General features: G+C 46.3%; 1 long non-coding RNA gene across 1 annotated transcript; it reads right to left on the bottom strand.

The window, feature by feature from the left end:
* Positions 1-518: 518 nt before the first annotated feature.
* LOC121245234 lies at positions 519-19,317 on the bottom strand. Its single transcript, XR_005936592.1, has 4 exons — positions 19,303-19,317; positions 14,071-14,077; positions 12,125-12,130; positions 519-630 (listed from the first exon to the last, which is right to left on the bottom strand). It is a non-coding gene; the product is annotated as an uncharacterized LOC121245234 (long non-coding RNA).
* Positions 19,318-19,677: the final 360 nt, after the last annotated feature.

Here is a 19,677-nt window from a genome sequence, read left to right on the forward strand (position 1 = left end):
TTTGTTTTCTTTCTCAATCTTATTTTGAACTTTGTGATGTATCTTGTTTTGGAATCAATAAAGGAGCTTGGCAATTTCGAGGGCTAAATTTCTTTTAAGGGGGGAGGTTGTGAGATCCCTAATTTTCATGTGTTTTATTTTTCCTACTATTTATCTATTTTTGATTATTTAATTGTGTTATTTTATTTGATTATTTATGTAATTTGTTGTTTTATTTTATTTGTGATATTTTATTTATATTATTTTAAATGTGTGTATTTTCGGTTTGGGCCTTTGTTTTTATTGTGTTGGGTGGGCTGTGTGTGTTTTTATTTGTGTTGTGTGATTTTAATTGTGGGCCGTGTGTGTGTGTTGTGCTTAAAACCCAACCCAGCCCGTGTAGCTTCAAGCCCAAACCGTGCACCATGCGAAGCCCAGCCCGTGCGAGTAACCCAGCCCCCCCACTATCTGAAACGACGCCGTTTGAAGTGAACCCCTTAGCGTTTCATAAGTTTCTCCCTTGCGCCGCTCAGCTTCTTCTTCTTCTTTCTTCTTCTTCCTTCTATTTTCTTCTTCTCTCTTCTTGTTCCAGCAGTTGCCGTGAGCCACCTCCACCTTTCTAAGGCAGCTCCGTGTCGCTCGGTTGCGGCCCTTAGTCACGCATTTTCACCCACTGCCACCACCTCTTCCTTCCTTGGTCTTTCTCGGTGTCACTCGGCTTGAGCACCGAAGGCTTGCTGGCAAGCCATCCCCCCCACGGCCACCACCTCCTTCTTGCTTGGGCTACTCGGTGTCGTGCGACAGTGGATTCCGTGGTGCACTGTCCAGCTGCCGTGCCACGCGTTCGTGCAAAATGCCACCTCTCCTCCACGGCTTGCTGCTGTTTTTACTTTTCTTCCACCCGTGCGACACACTTGCCTCGCAAACCACCACACTTGGCCTATTTAAAGGCCACGGCTTCTGCAAAAAAAATCCCTCGAGAATCCTCATCTTCCTTTCTCGTTTAAGCTTCTTGTTTCTCTGCGTGTTTAAAGTTTTGTTCTTTAATTTTTGGTGGTTAATCCGAAAGCTTGTAGTTTGGCCGTGCTTGGTTTTGTTCTAAAATTGTATATTACAATCGGTTTTGGTGAATTGTTGGAAATTACCGTTGTACCGCCACCTTGAGTAACGCCCTTTCGAGTGATCTTTCAGATTTTTCCTAACTTCGTGTATATGTAATTTTCCAATTTTATAATTATACTGTTGTAATTTTCAATTGTAAAACTAGTGATTTGTTGGTTTGATGGAAATTGGGCCTTGGGCCATTGAAGTGTTGGGTTGTGATTGTAGTTGGTTTTGGTGTTGGGCCTTGGGCTGGATTGGAGGTTGGGATTACTCGTGTATTTGTGAAACTGTATAATTGAAAATGGAGTTGTCGCTAGGCGACGACGGGAACGGACGAGACGGTAACGCTCTCGTACCGATTCCGTGACCTTTTGGCTGGCGAGGTTAGAGGATGCTGGCCATGTACACGCTGGGCGCGAAACTGGGCATCGCTCGTTATGAAGTCTCATGCACGGACGTTACCCGTGATGTGACGATGAGGGCCAGGGTGTGCGGACGGTCCATAGGGGAGACCGTGGTGCATGCATAATAAAATAATAGTTATGACTGGGCCAAAATGAGATTTTTGGCGTGAGTTGTTAAAAAGAGTATTTTTGGAAAAAAGAAATGTGGATATTGTTTTCTGTATTATTTGTTGGTATGAGGACGCGTGAATTTATTAATATGTTTTAAATTTTTTGGATGTTGTTTTGGTTAATTACTTGCTGAGATGTCATAATCTCATTATGGTGTTTTACCTTACGGTTCTGTGTTTTGGTGCCGTAGAGTCTGACGCAGAGCCCGAGTATGAACCCGAGGGATCAGCTCCGTCGGAGGTCTGTGTTGTTGAGTTATTGTTCTGCGTTATGGGATTTGTTTCCCTTATGTTATTTCCTGTTTTTAATTTATCTGTCAGATGACTGTATAATCCTTGTAAAGTTATTTTACTGTTTTGAACAAATTCTAGTACTTAGTAAGAAAGACCTTTTTATTTCTCCATTGCGAATATTTTTGTACACTTATTGCATGTTGTACACACTCTGAGCATTGGTTGTTGGGGTGCGTGATCCGTGTGGTCATCATCCCGGTGTCACGAACTCCACAAAAATAACACGGGGGGGTCGAGGGCGCTACACTTACTCCAATTCCCTTCTCCCTCTTTCCTCTTCATCTTCATCTCGTCTCATCCTTCCTCTACTCCTCATCCTCGTCCTTCTATTGCTATTGCTACTGCTACTGCTACTTCTACTCCAACATCCTTCTCACCTTTCTACGCATTCTCTTTATCTTCTTCTCATCCTTCCACCACCTCTTCCTCCTTCCTCCTTCCTCTTCCTCCTTTCTTCTTCCTCCTCCGACTCCTACGCCTACTACGCCGACTCCCTTCTCACTCTTCTACTTATTCTCTTCATATTCCTCTCAGTCTTCCACCACTACCACCTCCTCCTCCTCTTCCTTTGACTCCTACTCTTGCTCCAACTCCTTACTCTCATATCTTCGCATTCTCTTCATTCTCTTGAATTTGCTTTGGCTTTGGTGGGTGTGGTTGTGAGTGCTTGTGCAGGGGTAGGTGTTCGTGTGTGTGTTAGTGGGTGAGTGAGGGTGCGTCTTTGTTTGCGTGTGTGTTGTGTGCTTGTTTGTGAGTTTTGAATGAAATTGTGTATGTTGGAGGAGCTCAGCTTGCACATCGACAAGTTCTACAATCATGCAAAGGTAAGTCTATTACTATTTAGGAATGCTTCATCATTTTTTCTCTATTTATCTTTGTGTATTATTTACTCGGTTGAAACAGTATCTTAGAGAAGCTCCAATTAGTGGTCATCAGGCTCTATAGGTGTTTTTTTAATACATGTACTATTTTGCAAAGCAATGACTTTTTTTTTTGTTTGTTTTTTGCATTATAGGCAATATTTATGACAAGGAACGTATTTCATCATGTAAGAATCTTCATGCATGAATTTTACTGTAGCAGTCACGTCCAACATTCTGATGGCTTCAATAAGGTATAATTTGTTTATCAATGTTTACTTTTAAAATTATGTTCTTTTTTAGTATAACGTACTCATTGCTTCTATAATTTTTATTTACTTAGGACTATTTAAATTTATTTTATTGACCTAAAAATTATAAATTTTCTCATTCATTTTTCTCATCTTCTCTCATTCTACTCTTTGCTTTAGTAATTTTCTCATTCTCCATCGTCGTCCATGTCTTCATTTTCATCATCTTCTTCATCTACTTCTTCCTCTTCTCTTTCAGTTTCTGCTTCTCCGTCTCATCCTCCTTCCTCATCCTCTTTCTACTCTGACTATCACTGCTACGCTTACTCCAATTCCCTTCTCCCTTCTCCCTCCTCTAACACTCTTGATTTTCATCAGATCCTTCCTCTGCTCCTCATCCTCCTCTCCTACTCCCACTCCTACTACTCCTACTCTTACTCCATTCTCACTCTTCTACGCATTCTCTTTATCTTATTCTCATCCTTCCACCTCCTCTCCTCTTTCCCCCTTCCTCTTTACTCCTTCTTCCTCCTCCTCTCTCCTCTTCCTCCTTCTCCGATTGCAACTCCTACGCCTACTCTAACTCCCTTCTCACTCTTCTATGCATTCTCTACATATTTTTCTCATTCTTCCACCACCACCTCCTCCTCCTGCTCCTGCTTGAACTTCCTACTCTCATCTCTTCGCGTTCCCCTCCTCTTTATTTTGCTTTGGTTTTGGGTGTGTGTGAGTGTGAGTGCATGTGCAGGAGTAGTAGGTATTCTCGTGTTTGTGTGCGTGTGGGTGGGTGGGTGAGTGTGCGTCCTTGTTCGCGTGTGCGCGTGGTGGTTTGCTTGTGTGTAGGATTCGATTGAAATTGTATGTACGAGGAGCTCAACTTGGACATCGACAAGTTCTACAACCATGCAAAGGTAATTTCTATTACTATTTAGTAATGCTTCATTGAAACTATATCTTGGAGGAACTCCAATTAATAGTCAACATTCTATAGCTGTTTTTTTAATAACATGTACACTATTTTGCAAAACAATAGATTTTTTTGTTTGTTTTTCGCATTATAGGTAATATCTATGACAATGAACATTTTTTTTTTTTTACCTTTGTTCAATCATATAAGAAGCTTTGTGCATGAATTTTACTATAGCAGTCGCATCCAACATTTTGATGGCTACAATAAGGTTTAATTTATTTCTCAATGTTTACTTTTAAAATTATGTTTTTTTTTTGGTATAGCGTACTCATTGCTTTAGTAATTTTTCATTTGCTAGGGACTATTTAAATTTATTTTAAACCTAAAAATTATAAATTTTCTCATTCATTTTTCTCATCTTCTCCCATTCTCCGTCGTCGTCATCTTTATTTTCATTATCTTCTTCTACTGCTCCTTCATTTACTTTTTCTCCTTCTGCTTCTACTTCTCCCCCCTCCTTCCTCATCCTCTTCCTACTCCTACTCCTATTCCAACTCCAACTCTAACTTCCACTCCGACTTTAGCTCTGACTACGACACTTACATCAACTCCCTTTTCCCTCATCTATGCTCTTCATCTTCTTCTAATCATTCCTCTTCTCCTCCTCCTCTACCTACTTCTACTTCTACTCCTACTCCTACTCCAACTTCAACTCCAACCCCTCTTCTCACTCTTCTACGCATTCTCTTCATCTTCTTCTTATCCTTCCACCACCAACTCCTTCCTTTTTCCTCCTTCCTCCTTCTCCTTCTCCTACTCTGACTCCTACTCTTACTCCTACTCCAACTCCAACTCCGATTTCTATGCCTACTCTAACTCCCTTGTCACTCTTCTACGCATTCTCTTCATCTTCTTCTCATTCTTCCACCAGCTCTTCATCCTCGTCCTTCTCCTACTCTAGCTCTAACTCCATACTCTCATTTCTTCGCATTCCCCTCCTCTCCTCCTCATTTGCTTTGCTTGGGGTGCGTGTGAGTGTGGGTGTGGTTGTACGTGCATGTGCAAGGGTGAGTGTGTGTGTGGGTCAGTGGGTCAATGGGCGGCCTTGTTCATGTGTGCGCGTGGTTGTGTGCTTGTGTGTGGTATATTTAGCAGTTGTGTCCAACATTCTGATGGCGTCTATAATTTATTTGTTATTGTTTGTTTTTGTTATAGTGTTCTTTTATGGGATAAGATACTCTCTACTTCTATAATTATTCAGTAATTATTCCTTTTACTTGGGAAAAAATGAATATTCATCAATTTTGCTTTGCTTTTGGATATGGGGTGTGTGTTCATGTGCATGTTGGTGGATGGGTAGGTCGGTGTGCATCCGTGTTTGCATGTGCTTGTGGTTTTGGGCTTGTGTTATTTTGAAACTATGTGTTATTATTCGTTGTGAGCGGGTTTGCGCACATGAGTTTGGGTGTGCATGCGCAAGGGTGTGTGTTCGTGTGCATGTGTTTGTATCTACGTACAATGTATTGTTTCTTACTTTTTAGTAGTGCTTTCTCATTTTTTTCTTCTCTATTTATAAATATGTGTTGTTTATTTGGTTGAAAATGTCTCTAGAAGGAACTCCAATTAGTTGTAATCAAGCTATAAAGGTGCTTTTTTCAATACATGTACTACTTTGCAAGGCAATTGTTTTTTTTTCCTGTATTATAGACAATAACTAACAAGGAATATATTGGAGCAGTCACGTTCAATATTACCTAGAAACTTTGTTTAAATATATTTTGGTCTTTGTTCTATCATATAAAGGTCCATGAACTTTGTTGGAGAAGTCGCGTCCAACATTTTGATGACTTCAATAATGTATAATATATTATCAATATTTATTTTTGTTATAAAGCTCTTTTTTAGTATAATGTACTCTTCGCTTCTGATTTTTCCTTTTACTAGGGAATATATATGTTTATGAAATTAACCTAAAAATTCTAATTTTTTTTCTTCATTTTCTCATCTTCTCCTGTTCTCCACCATCATCATTTTTTTCATCTTCTTCTACTCCTCCACCTCCACCTCCGACTCCTACTCCAACTCCCTTCTCCCTCTTCTTTGGGAAGCTCTTCATATTCTTCGTCTACTTTTTCCACTTTCTCTCATCTGCTTTCTTCACCTTCTTTATTTCTCGCATTCTTTTTCTATTCTCTTGTCATGTATTTTCTCATGTTCCTAGAAAACTTTCTTGTTCTTCTTCTCAACTTGTGAGAGAGGGGTCCATCCCTGTAGGGCTCATCCTTGAGGGGCCCAGGCCCGAAGAGGCCAAGCCCAGGAACTCATGGCCCAAGGATGAAATCATTTCGTGAGCTAAGAGTCCAGGCTGAAGAATCACGTGTTGAGCCTGTGACCGCAAACCTATCCATGAAGGCCTTTTAGCACCGAGCTTGGATATGTCAATGCGATTGACTAGAGGCTTGGTAGCCTACCAAGACTTACCGTAGGATGCCAGGCAAGACGCCCAGCTACACACGGATGGTTGAACGTGCCCGGAGGCATGCTGCACTCAAATGCATGTGTTAGGAAACCCAACACGCAGCGGGGCACCCCGCGTACGAAGGACGGCTCGCCCAAAACTTGACATTCAACCTTGGCAGAAAGTCGCAGGATAGGCCTAGCACGGTTGACATGCCACGATCCCTTTCAGCTCACAGAGCCACGGGCTGACACACCGTGGCAGCAGGAAATGAGTGGTAGCAAGTCTGATATTGACACGCCATGACCTCCCTCAGCAGCAGGACATGCCTAGCATGACTGATATGCCATGATTTCCTTCAGCCACCAGAGCCACGGGCTAACACACTGTGGCAATGGGAAATGAGTGGAAGCAGGTATGACACCTGACAAGCCACGACCTCCCTCAGGACCCAGATCAGGTATAAATAACGGGCATCCCTTTTATGGGAGCTCTCTCAACTTTTGATTATTCTTACTATACTTCAGAGTTATTCGTAGAGAATCGTTTACTGACTTTGGCATCGGAGTGACCCGGACATCACCAGAGCCTTTTTTCCTTGTCTGTAGGAAGCGTGAGCTTGGTCATCGCGGAAGTGCTTGGGCTACGAAACATGACATCAATAGTGGCACCGTCTGTGAGATGAATTTTCCATAAAAGCGTATACTTCGTATGCCGGCAGCCACTCGGTGGTTAGAAGCTACACGAAGGGGAGATGATAAGGAAGGGACGATGGAAGCAAGGCTTGTGAGCATGGAGGAGACAGTAAGGAAACTGACGGAAGAAGTTGGGATGCTAGGACAGGAGAATGTGTCCCTCAAGCGCACCAATGAAGAGCTAGTGCGTGGCCTAGAGCATAGTGGCAACGAACACGAGGATTCGAGGTGGGTCCTTGCGTACGCCGTGGTGGAGGAAGAGAGACACAAGATGCACGTTCAAATCTGAGAGCTTGGGGATAAATGCGCAGAGATGGTTAAGAAGATAGACAAGCCATCCACAGTTGACCAGCTACTCATTAGCATCGACTTCCCATACAGCGCAGGGGTCATGGCAGTGCCACTTTCCCTCAAGTTCAAGGTCCCCTAGATGGAAATGTACGAAGGGTCCAAAGAACTACTGGAGCACCTAGAGACATTCAAAGCCCACATGAACGTTTCCCAGGGAAGTTTCCTGTTGAGCGTTTCCACTAACGCTGAGAGGAGCTACCCAGATCTGGTTTGGGTCGCTGACAGCAGGAACGATAGATAGCTTCGAAGCTTGCCCGACTCTTCATGGCACAACTCCTGGCAAGTTAGAAAAGGAGACGCCTGGCAACTTACCTCTTGACTGTTAAATAGCGTGATGGTGAGTACCTGAAGTCATACCTCGCTCGGTTCAATCAGGAGCGTATGACCATCGACGACTAAGACGAGAAGATCATGTTGGCGACCCTCCTAGGAGGAATTTGGCCTCTCAATCTGTTCATGTCGAAGACAGCGCGAAAGACATCTGCAACATTAAGGGAGTTCATGGACCGGGCATATGGATTCATCAATGCTGAAGATACACTCGAGGCCCTGACTGCCCCACGACAATTCGAGATGGAGCGAGCGGGTCGGAAGGCGTCAAGCCCTCGAGGAGGCCACGACTAGGGAAAGAGATGAGCGTCAAATACGAAGATCAGGGGAGAAATGCCAGTACATCCCCATTGGGGAAGCCGTGCGCACAAGAACTTGGACGTGGAAGGGAATCGGTGCACGGGCCCCCAAAGGTAGTACCCCGAGATGAGGAAAATCACCCATATTGTGAGTTCCACTTGAATAACCGGCACAACACACGTGACTGCTACACTCTAAAGAGGGCTGAGGGAGGAAGACCAGCGTAATCAGACGCACCAGTCAGAGGACTCCTCCGGTTTCATCCCTCGTTCCCTGCCTTTCTGGACTCGCACCCTACCGGGGACCCCCACGCCTTCTTCCGCATAGATCAGGCAGAGAATAGGCCACTCGGGGAGATCAGCACAATCATCAGGGAGTATCTTGAGGCGGGACAACTTCATCAGCCCGGAAAGCACATGCCTGGAAGGTGTGGTACAAGGAAGTGTTTGCCACTAAAAAAGTTGCAAACTGGCCCCCACAGTGTACTGGAGGGCCCACGATAACATTCGACACAAGAGACAAAGAAGGCATCCTCCACTGCATGACGACGCACTGGTGGTAACAATGCAACTGGCAACTTCAAAACCTGGAGGATCTTAGTCGACAACAGTAGTTCGGCAGACATCTTGTTTTGGGAATCCTTTGTGAAGATGGTAATCAGCCTAGACTGACTGCGTTCTGCTCCAATGCTACTCAAGGGCTTCACAGGAGACGTTGTTCAACCAATGGGAGCCATCACCCTTTTAGTATTGGCAGGGAAGGCTCCCAAAACTACGGCCATCATGTCCAACTTCTTAGTCGTCAAGGCTCCATCCTCATACAATGCCATACTAGGGCACCCTGCCATGAATATTTTAAGGGTAGTAACATCCACTTATCACTTGAAAATGAAGTTCCCCATTGACTCGGGGTTGGGCGAAGTTCGCGGCGAGCAAGTCCTAGCCCGGGAATGCTACAACTGAGAGTTGAAGCACCCAAGCTGAGTTCACATCCACCCCTGACTGAATGGGATGAAGAGATTCGTGATGAACAGGCTCTTCGGCAAGCAGAACCCAATGAGCCTTTGGAGCTAGTTGTAGTTGACCAGTTGACACCAGAGTGAAAGGTCTGGATCGGGACTAAGGTGGGCTGGAGATGAGAGCGGCGCTGATATCCCTCCTAGCAAAACACCTGGACGTGTTCGCTTGGAGCCATAAGGATATGCCAAGGATTGACAACTCTATCATTGAGCACTGGCTTTGCGTTGATCTAGTGGCTTAGAGAGTTAAGCATAAATGGAGAACCTTCAGCGCCGAGAAATATGCAGTGATAGTGAGGAGGTGGACCGTCTCCTAATGGCAAGGTTCATCTGGGAGGTCCATTATCCAGAATGGCTATCTAATGTAGTTCTAGTAAAGAAGGCCAACGGGGATGTGGCGGATGTGTGTCAACTTCATCGACCTGAATAAAGCTTACCCGTAAGACAGCTTCCCCTTACCATGCATAGACCTGATTGTGGACTCAACGGTGGGCATACCCTCCTTAGCATTATGGACGCATATTCTGGGTATAACCAGATCAGGATGAACCTGAATGACGAGGAGAAGACAGTGTTCATGACAGACCGAGGCTTCTACTGCTACAAAGTAATGCCATTTGGCCTCAAGAATGTGGGGGCAACCTACCAACGACTAGTCAATTAAATGTTCAAACAACAGATCGACCGAAATTTGAAGGTGTACGTAGATGACTTGTTAGTGAAGAGCAAAGAGCCCGGACAACATTTGGCCGAGTTACGAGAAGCATTTTTCGTCTTTCGGTGATACCCAATGAAGTTGAACCCTTTGAAGTGTGCGTTCGGAGTGGAGACGAGTAAGTTTTTAGGGTTCATGGTCTCTGAGAGAGGGATTGAGGCGAACCCGGAAAAGGTGGAAGCAGTGTTAGGAATGCCTTCCCCTCGCAGCCTTCACGAAGTCCAGAGGCTAGCTAAGCGAGTAGTAGTGCCGAACCATTTCATCGCTCAATCAACCGACTGGTGAGGACCCCTTATTCAAAGTCCTAAGAAAGCTAGGGGTGGGATGAGATGTGCAAAAAAGCCTTCACCGATTTGAAATTGTATTTGAGTCATCCCCTAATGCTCAGTCAAACTAGACCCGGGGAGACTCTGATGGTATACCTAGTAGTATCACCACACATGGTATCAGCCATACTTGTCCGTGACGTGGAGAATGGTAGTGGCCAGTCTACTACATGAGTCGGGCCTTCCGTGGAGCAGAAGCAAGGTACCCTCAAACGGAGATGTTAGTATTCGCCCTAGTCATCGCGGCCAGGAGATGGTAGTATTTCCAGGCCCACCCGATGAAAGTACTCACTAATCTCCCCATCAAGAAGGTACAGCAGAAGCCAGACACCTCGGGATGACTTGCAAAGTGGGCGATCGAGCTTAACAAATTCGACATGGAGTATCGGCCTCGAACCACAATCAAAGGACAAGTGTTAGTAGATTTTGTTGCCAAGTTCACCAATTTTCTGGAAGAAGTTTTGAACGCACCCCAAGGAATGCCCTAGCAAGTCTATGTCGACAGCTCGTCTTGCTAGGCTGGCAGAGGAGTAGGGATGCACATCATCTCCATGTAAGGAGAGGAACATAACTATGCAATCAAGTTGGCCTTCAAAACGACCAATAATGAAGCTAAGTATGAAGCGCTCTTGGCCGGAATGACAGTTGCACGATTACTAGGAGTTGAAGAAATAGAAGTGAGGGTGGATTCCCAAGCACGGTTACTATGGCAATTCGCCATGATGGGGGCTAAAGAAGTATCTCAAGTTGGTCTGCAACGAGCGCCACCGCTTCCGCTACTTCAGCATCCAACAGGTGCCAAGAGGAGAAAACCAGAAGGTGGATTGTCTAGTGAGGGTTGCGTCAGGGCAGGAAGAACTCTCGCTTCTAGAACACATCGTAGTCAGGATGGTCGATGCCCCTTCCATCGGAGTGGAGGTGTCTGTCACGGCCCAACACCTCTCGAGTGGGCAACAAATATCTAGAAATTCCTGCATAAAGGGTAGCTGCCCAATGACTCGGAAGAAGCACGAATGGTCAAGAACAGGGCGGCCAGGTTCACCTTGTTGGAAGGAGCCCTGTACAAAGAGAGGTTTTTCCGAGTCATTCCTCATATGCCTCTCTCACCGAATGAAGCCTAATACATGCTCACAGAAATTCACGAAGGGATTTGTGGAAGCAACTTAGGAGGGAGTGCTCTTGCTACTAGAGTAACTCGAGTCGGATATTACTGTGCCCAGAGTGTCAGGAGCACGAGTTGATTCTGCACTACCCAACGAAGGAGCTGACATCAATCACAGCCCCGTGGTCCTTCGCCCAGTGGGGCCTGGACCCGATTGGCCCATTCCCAGCAACAAGAGGAGGAGCCAAGTTTTTTTTATTGTGGTTGATTATTTCACAAAAATGGGTCCAAGTAGAGGCTCTTGCGAGCATCACCTGCAGAACCATCACGAAATTCTTACGGAAGTCTGTGGTCTACTGATTCAGCATACCACAAAACTTCATATTGGACAGTGGAAGATAGTTCGACTGCACACATTATTAGGAATGATGCGCAGAGCTCGGAATTAAAGTGAAGTACTCCTCGCTAGGACATCCTTAGGCCAACGAACAGATCGAGGCAACCAACAAAATTCTCCTCTCCACCCTTAAGAAAATAATTTTGGTGCACAAAAGAGCATGGGCCAAAGAGCTCCCAAGTGTGTTGTGGGCTACCAGACCACTGTTCGGACTCCCACCGGGGAGACATCCTTCAGCCTTACCTACAGTAGCCAAGCAGTAATTCCAGCAGAAGTCGAACTCCCCACATTCCGTGTCCAATATTTTGACCCGGACACAAACAACAAAAGGCTAGCTGAGAACTTAGATATCCTGGAGGAGAGGAGAGAAGAAGCAGCAGTCCGGACGATGAATAACAAATGGAAGGCGGACCAATACTTCAACAGATGGGTTAGGTCACGCTCCTTCAAGGTAGGTGACCTAGTGCTACGATAGACTGAGATGACTGCCCTGAAAGAGGGGAAGCTGGGGCCACGATGGGAAGGCCCTTATGTAGTGACTGCGAGCAACTGACCCGGTTCCTACCACCTCAAAAACAGCCAGGGACACGAGCTACCCCACCCTAGAACACCAAACACTGAAGTATTATGTATAGAAGTATATTGTGATACTCTGTACGAACGACCGTGAATGAATGTGGCGCCTGGATGTTCATCTTAAATCTCTTGTTGTTTAAATATATATATATATATATATATGAATAAAAATGAGCTTGCGGGATAAGCTCCCATGTATCCTGACTGGGAGCCAACCCCCAGGCCAGCAAAGCCGAGTCCTTACACTCGCAAGAAGACGGATCCATTGACTCACTGCAAGGTAAGGTCTCAAGTCTCTAGATTGGGAGACGACTCCCTGACCAACAAAGCTAAGTCCTAACATTTGCAAGAAGATGGGTCACTTGATTCACTGTAGGGTAAGGTCCTAAATCTCCAGACTAGAAACCGACCCCCGCCCAACACAGTCGAGTCCTTACACTCACAAAAAGACGGGTCCCTTGACTAGTTGCGAGGTAAGGACCCAAGTCTTAGGACTAGGTATCGACCCCCGTTCAACAAAGTCTAGTCCTTACACTTGTAAGAAGATGGTTGACTCGTTGCTGGGTAAGGTGTTAAAACCCCTAGAAAAGTGGCCTCAGGACACGCCTCGGCACTGCCTTGGGTGGCAAGGGCAGCACCATGGCCAACCTACATGCATGTCTTGGCCCACACGTTAACACGCTGGGGGCACCCAAATAGGTTAGTAGCCACACGTGGCTTGGCTTGTGCACACACTCTCATGCACGCAGCACTGCGCCGCGTGACCATATGCGTTGTATTGCGCACAGCCCTACGCCGTGTGCCCATGCGCTACCCATTGTGCAAGCCCGTGCGCATTCTTATGCGTTGCGTGGCCCTGCCCGCCCAGGTTTCGCAAGGCCATGCGCGCGCCCATGCGCTGCACAGCCTCTAAGCGTGTGTGCGCCCACGTATAGCACAACACTGCGAGCCCACCTGCCGCACATCAGCGAAGTCAGTGGCATGCCCACCAGGCATGCCATCCAGTGCATGGCTCTAGCCCATGCCTTGCAGCCTCAACGCCCAAGCCACCAGCTTGGGCCATGCAGAGTCAGTGCATAGGCCACCAGCCTGGGCCATGCAACCCACACACATGGCTCACCATCAGCAAGCCATGCTGCACCACTTAGCCATGGACCAGCCCAGAGACCACCATGCACCAACCTAGCCCACCATGGGCCCATGCATGCCATGGCCAAACTTGGTCCATGCCACTATCATGTTTATTTCTTTAAATTGATTTATTTTCAAGGGACCTATTGGGGGTTTCCAAATTGTATTGCTTATAAATAGGACATCATTCACTTGCCTTAGAATCTTTTGACAAATTTCCTAGAGGGAAGACTATTGTTTGAGAGATCATAAACGGTGACATTGCACTTGGGCTTTTTGGGTGAAATTTGTGAATCCCAAAGAGGGGATCACACCTTGCAATTCATCGAATAGGTGTGATTCATTATCTTGTTCTTACAACTTGGTGCAATTCGTGAATCCAAGTTGTGTCATCTATGTTTTTATCATTTGATTAATATATGAGGTTTATTCAACACTTGTGCAATCCATGAATCATTTGTTGGATTATTTTCATTTGTTCATTCAAATTTATAAGTATTTTTGCTTTGTTCTTGAGTGTCTTTCATTGTGTTTTTGGTGTTCTTCATCCATTTGCTTTTCCAATCCATATTTTCGACCAATCCTAGTGTTTGTCAACTTTCCATAATTGTTGCCTCATCTTTTTGTGCCCTAACCAAACACATCACTCTTGCTACACTCCTCTCAATTTCAGCAATCACTAGCCATATTGGGATTGACCTAGCTGCTCACTTTCCTTTCCAAATTGGCGTTCTTATAATTTAGGAACCCTATTTGACCCAATCAACTTCCCATAGCAGGGCATATCCCCTCCCTATTGAGTCCTAAGATTTTAGGAACCGTCTCTCAATCAATCACACAAGTCAAACTCCTTGTGGCCGTCCAACCCTAGCCGCCCATCTCCAAACCCTAATTCCCAAACCCTAATTGCAAACCCTAGCCGCCCAACACCATCTTCCAAACCCTAACCCTAAACCCCAAAATGGCGCCAACCCTAGTTACCCCATTGTCGTGCGCCCCTTTCCACCTTTGAGGACATACACTCCATTAACCTTTCTACCATTCCATACGTCAATTCAAGCCTAAACACCTAATCTCACCATACCAAAGTGATCATCTTGGTCACTATTGTTCGAGAATCAAGCAAGAGAGGAACGAAGATTTGGTCATCACAAGGATACCCTTGGCGTGAAGATCATAGTGTTTAGGGACTTGACTGAGGTCCCTAACAGTGCCCCTGGGCTCACCCATGCGAGGATCCCTACACACACCCCTGCGCAAGCCCCTCCCCATAGCCACGGGCAAGCCCTTGCATGCGCCCCACGCCGCACACCAGTGTGGTTAATGGCATGCCTTCGCAGGCATGCCATCCAGTGCACGGCTCCAGCCCATGCCTTGCAGGCTAGGCCAGTGGCATGCCCACCAAGCATGCCATTCAGCGCATGGCTCTAGCCCATGCCTTGCAGTTTCAGCGCCCAGGCCACCAACCTGGGCCATGCAGACCAAACGGCCAGGCCACCAGCCTGGGCCATGCAGCACGCATACATGGCTCACCTCCAGCAGGCCTTGCATGGCACCAAGCCATGCTCATCAGCAAACCATGTTGTGCCACCTAGCCATGGACCAGCCCAAAGGCCACCACGCACCATTCTAGCCCACCATGGGCTCATGCATGCCGCAGCCAACTTGGCCTATGCCACTATGTTATTTTCTTTTATTTAATTTATTTATTTCCAAGGGACCTATTGGGGGTTTCTAATTTGTAACTCTTATAAATAGGACCCTTAGTCTTTTCTTTTACATCTTTTGACAAATTCCTTTTGGACGGCTTTGTTCTTGAGATCAACTATTTCGGTACTTAGCACTTGGGTTCTTTGAGGTGCAATTCGTGAATCCCTAAGGAGAGAATCACACTTTGCAATCATGAATAATTGTGATTGGATTTATCAATCTTATGGGTATTATTCATTCATTCTCTTGTCTTCCATTGTCTCTTCATTGTTCTTGTTAATTTATGTGCATTGGTCTTTAAGTGTTCTTGAAGTGTTCTTGAGACTACATTGTGTTCTTCTTGTGCTCATTGTCTTGATCCATCTAAACACTTAAGTGTCGGCCCTTGGAGTGTTTGCCCTAGTCCACTTACCATAACATACCTTGCCTCCACTTACATAAAACCTTAACCCTAATCCTCACATTCCATATTCAGCCATTCCCTAATTGCCCCTCTTCCATCCCTAGTTGCCATAGCCGAAACCCTCAAGTCTCTATAAGGAAACTCTTTCCTTCTAGGAGTCTTGACTTCTTCAAATTCAAATCCCTTAATTTAAGGAATTGACAATCCCTTTCAATCCCTTAAATCTCTCATCTCTAAAATCACTCAAGTCAACCATTGACTTCCCTTCCTAGCCGAATCCGAATTTCCCAAAGATTCCTACCACTTAGGAATCTTTCAAAAAATCCCCCCACTCACAAATTTCGGCAACCCTAGTTGCCTTGCAATCCGAAACCCTAGCCTCCATCCACCTTGGCACCAACCCTCACTCCTAATAGCTCACTTCGGCAACCCTAATTGCTACACACCCGAAACCTTAGTCTCACCATCTCTCATCAACCTTAACCCTCGCACTTGGTGCCACACTCAAGGAACAAACCCTAGCTGTCCATAGTGAATTGCAAACCAGAGACACTTAGCCTACCCAATTCCACCATCATCTCCATCATTCCATCTCCCAAACACCTACCCTTTGTTAAAGGCTAAGCAAGTTGGCAAGATCACTCGGTCACCATCTTCACCAAGGTGAGCTCGTCAACTTAATGTTGAGGGACAAGACCGGGGTCCCTAACATAAGGTCCCAAGTCTCCAGACTGGGAACTAACACCTCACCCAACAAAGCCGAGTCCTCATACTCGTAAGAAGACGGGTTCCTTGACTTGCTGCGGGGTAAGGACCCAAGTCTTCGGACTGGGAACCGACCCCCTATCCAACAAAGTTGAGTCCTCACACTCGTAAGAAGATGGGTCCCTTGATCTACTACGAGATAAGGTCCCAAGTCTCCAGACTAGGAATCGACCCCCATCCAACAAAGCTGAGTCCTTACACTCACAAGAAGACGGGGTCCCTTTACTCGTTGTGGGGTAAGGTCCCAAGTCTCCGGACTGGAACTGACCCCTCACCCAACAAAGTCGAGTCCTTACACTCGTAAGAAGACGGGTCCTTTGACTTGCTGCTGGGTAAGGACCCAAGTCTCCTCGAACTGAGTACCGACCCCTTGTCCAACAAAGCCGAGGCCTTACACTCTCAAGAAGATGGATCCTTTGACTCGTTGCGGTGTAAAGTCCCAAGTCTTCGTAATGGGAATCGACCCCCCGCCCAACAAAGTCGAGTCCTTACACTCACAAGAAGACAGATCCCTTGACCCGCTACGGGGTAAGGTCTCACTCCGGACTGGGAATGGACCCCCCGTCCAACAAAGTCAAGTCTTCACACTCGCAAGAAGATGGGTCCTTTGACCCGCTGTGGGGTGTCTTCGGACTCAGAACTGACCCCCCATCCATCAAAGCCGAGTCCTTACACTCGTAAGAAAATTGGTCACTTGACTCGCTACGGGGTAAGGACCCAAGTCTCCGGACTAGGTACCAACCCTCAGTCCAACAAAGTCGAGCCCTTACACTCCCAAGAAAATGCGTTCCTTGACTCCTTATGGGGTAAGGACCTAAATCTTCCGATTAGGTACCGACCCTCTGTCCAAAGAAGCCAGGCCCTTACACTAGCAAGAAAATGGGTCACTTGACTTACTACAGATTAGGGCCCCAAGTCTCCGGACCAGGACCCGACCCCCCAACCAGTAAATCCAAAACCCTAGTCAGAATCACAACAAGAAAAGTGAAAGGGGAGAGGGAAAAGGAAACAAAAGAACAGCAGCTACAAGAAACGCGTCTTCATTTCATTCATTACCAAACATACATAGTTACAAAAAAGTCAGGAGCGCCATATGAGGCTACAAAGTATTAAAAAGAAAAGGGAGAAGATGGAGGGGGAGAGGTCGAGCCCATCATTGGGCGAAGAAGGCTGAGGAGTGCTCAGGGGGAATAGGGTACCTTGGCTTCCCAAAGTTTTTGACATAAGCTTGCGCCTCAGAATTAGAAGGAGGGGAGGATAGTGACAAAATGTGCAAGTCCAGCTTGGGATTCTGCAACAAGTGATTGTGAATTCGATCGAGGCCCTCTAGATAGCTGTGAGACCAGGCCCATCTCGGATGGCATTTGCATTCATGATCCGGGATTGAATCTCCGAGGAACGTTTGGCGATGTCCTCTAGACGAGACTTCAGGCCGACAATCTCGTTGTTGCCGGATAAGAGGTCAATGTTCTTCTAAATCCCCGACTGTGAAAGCTCACTGATGCGCGCCATCCGATGCACGCCTTAGCCTGTTGCAGTTACTCTCTTAAGTGCTAAGCCTCCTGAGAATGCCTAAAATACCCGAAAATACGCTGTCCAATAGCTAGAGCCCGATTCCATTGGGATTCCTCCAACTCCCTTCAGACGGACTCTATCTCCTCCTTAGACTTTCGTAGCTCTTTTTCGATTTGACTCCAACTGCTTTCGAGTGGCCTTCATCTCCATTTCCCGAGTGACCAAGCTCAGTTCGGAAGTTTGGTGAGACCTTTTTGGAATCGCGCAATAATTCTTCCAGGAGCTGGTTTTGTTCCTTCACCTACACCACCTCGTTGATCAGATCCTTCCACTCGGTCTTAAGGTTCTTTATTCTTCAGGCCGCCATCTTCAACCTAAAATATCCAAAGTGCGACAAAGTCTCGAGCTCCCGGTTGGCCTCCTCCAGCTCTCCCAGTTCTCCCCACTAATCGTCATGGCCAATTGGGCTGCGGCCTGCAAGATATATTTATGTATGAGAAATAGAAGACTGGAGAAGGCACATCGAAATATATCAAATGAAGGAAGGTAACTGGGCAAATGAGGGTGGCAACATCCGGCCCGCAAGCTCGGTGGTGACGCCCCGAGCCTCGTCCAGGGTTGAGGCTGGGGCCTGCGTCCCCTCTGCCTTGAAAGAAGATGAGGGGCCCGCGACCGCTACCTGCTAAGAGAAAATCGGAAGGGACCCTTAGGTCTCGCTGCAGTGGCCAGGCACCACAGGAGATAGAGCCTCAGAGTCATTTTCATCACTCAGATATATGAAAACATGAGGCTCTTGAAAGTCTGGGCCGCAATCGACCCTACTCGGCCAGGCAGCTTAAAAGGGGAACGACCCCCGTAGTTAGAGAAGCAGGTCTGGCGGCCTTATCAGAACTTTGAGTTGCAGTAGAAGGAGCTTCGGGTTAGGTGCACAAGGTAGGGAATGCGCCAGAGAGGCAAAAAATGCTGCCTTAAGATCACAGGCCTCTAATTCTTCTACGGAACGAACCAACGGGTCCGGAAAAGGTTTTGCAGGTGCTGGCTGAGACCTCATCAGAGTAGAGGGCCCAATAGCAAGGAATGACGTCGTGCTTCCCCTAGACGTCATCCAACATTTGGATAGCTTCAATAAAGTATAATTTATTTATTAATGTTTAGTTTTAAAATTATGTTCTTTTTAGTATAACGTACTCATCTTCTCTCATTTTTTGTCGTCGTCGACGTCTTCATTTTCATAATCATCTTCTTCTTCTACTCCTTCTTTTACTTCTTCTCCTACCGCATTTGCTTCTTCGGCCCCCTTCTTCCTCCTCCTCCTCCTCTCAGTCCGACTCCGACTCCGACTTTTACTGCTACGCTTACTCCAATTCATTTCTCCCTCCTCTATGCTCTTCATCTTCATCCTTCCTTTACTCTTCCTCCTACTCCTATTCCAACATGCTTCTCACTCTTCTACGCATTTTCTTCATCTTCTTCTCATCCTTCTACTACCTCCTCCTCCTTCCTCCTTCCTCTTTCCTCCTTCTTCCTCTTACTCCGACTCTGACTCCTACGCCTACGCCAACTTCCTTTTCACTATTCTAGTTATTCTCTTCCTATTCTTCTTAGTCTTCCACGACTATCTCCTCCTCCTCTGACTCCTACTCTTGCTCCAACTCCCTACTCTCATCTCTTCGCATTCTCCTCCTCTTCAATTTGCTTTTGTTTTGTATGGGTGTGGGTGTGAGTGCATGTGCATGGGTAGGTGTTTGTGTTCGTGTGCCTGTTGGTGGGTGGGTGAGGGTGCGTCCTTATTCACGTGTGCGTTGTTTGCTTGTTTGTGGTATTCGATTGAAATTGTATGTATGAGGAGCTCAACTTGGACATCAACAAGCTCTACAAGCATGCAGAGGAAATCTATTACTATTAAGCAATGC

Source organism: Juglans microcarpa x Juglans regia, unplaced genomic scaffold (assembly GCF_004785595.1).
Source record: "Juglans microcarpa x Juglans regia isolate MS1-56 unplaced genomic scaffold, Jm3101_v1.0 JmScfU0005, whole genome shotgun sequence".
NCBI classification, from domain to species: Eukaryota; Viridiplantae; Streptophyta; class Magnoliopsida; order Fagales; family Juglandaceae; genus Juglans; species Juglans microcarpa x Juglans regia.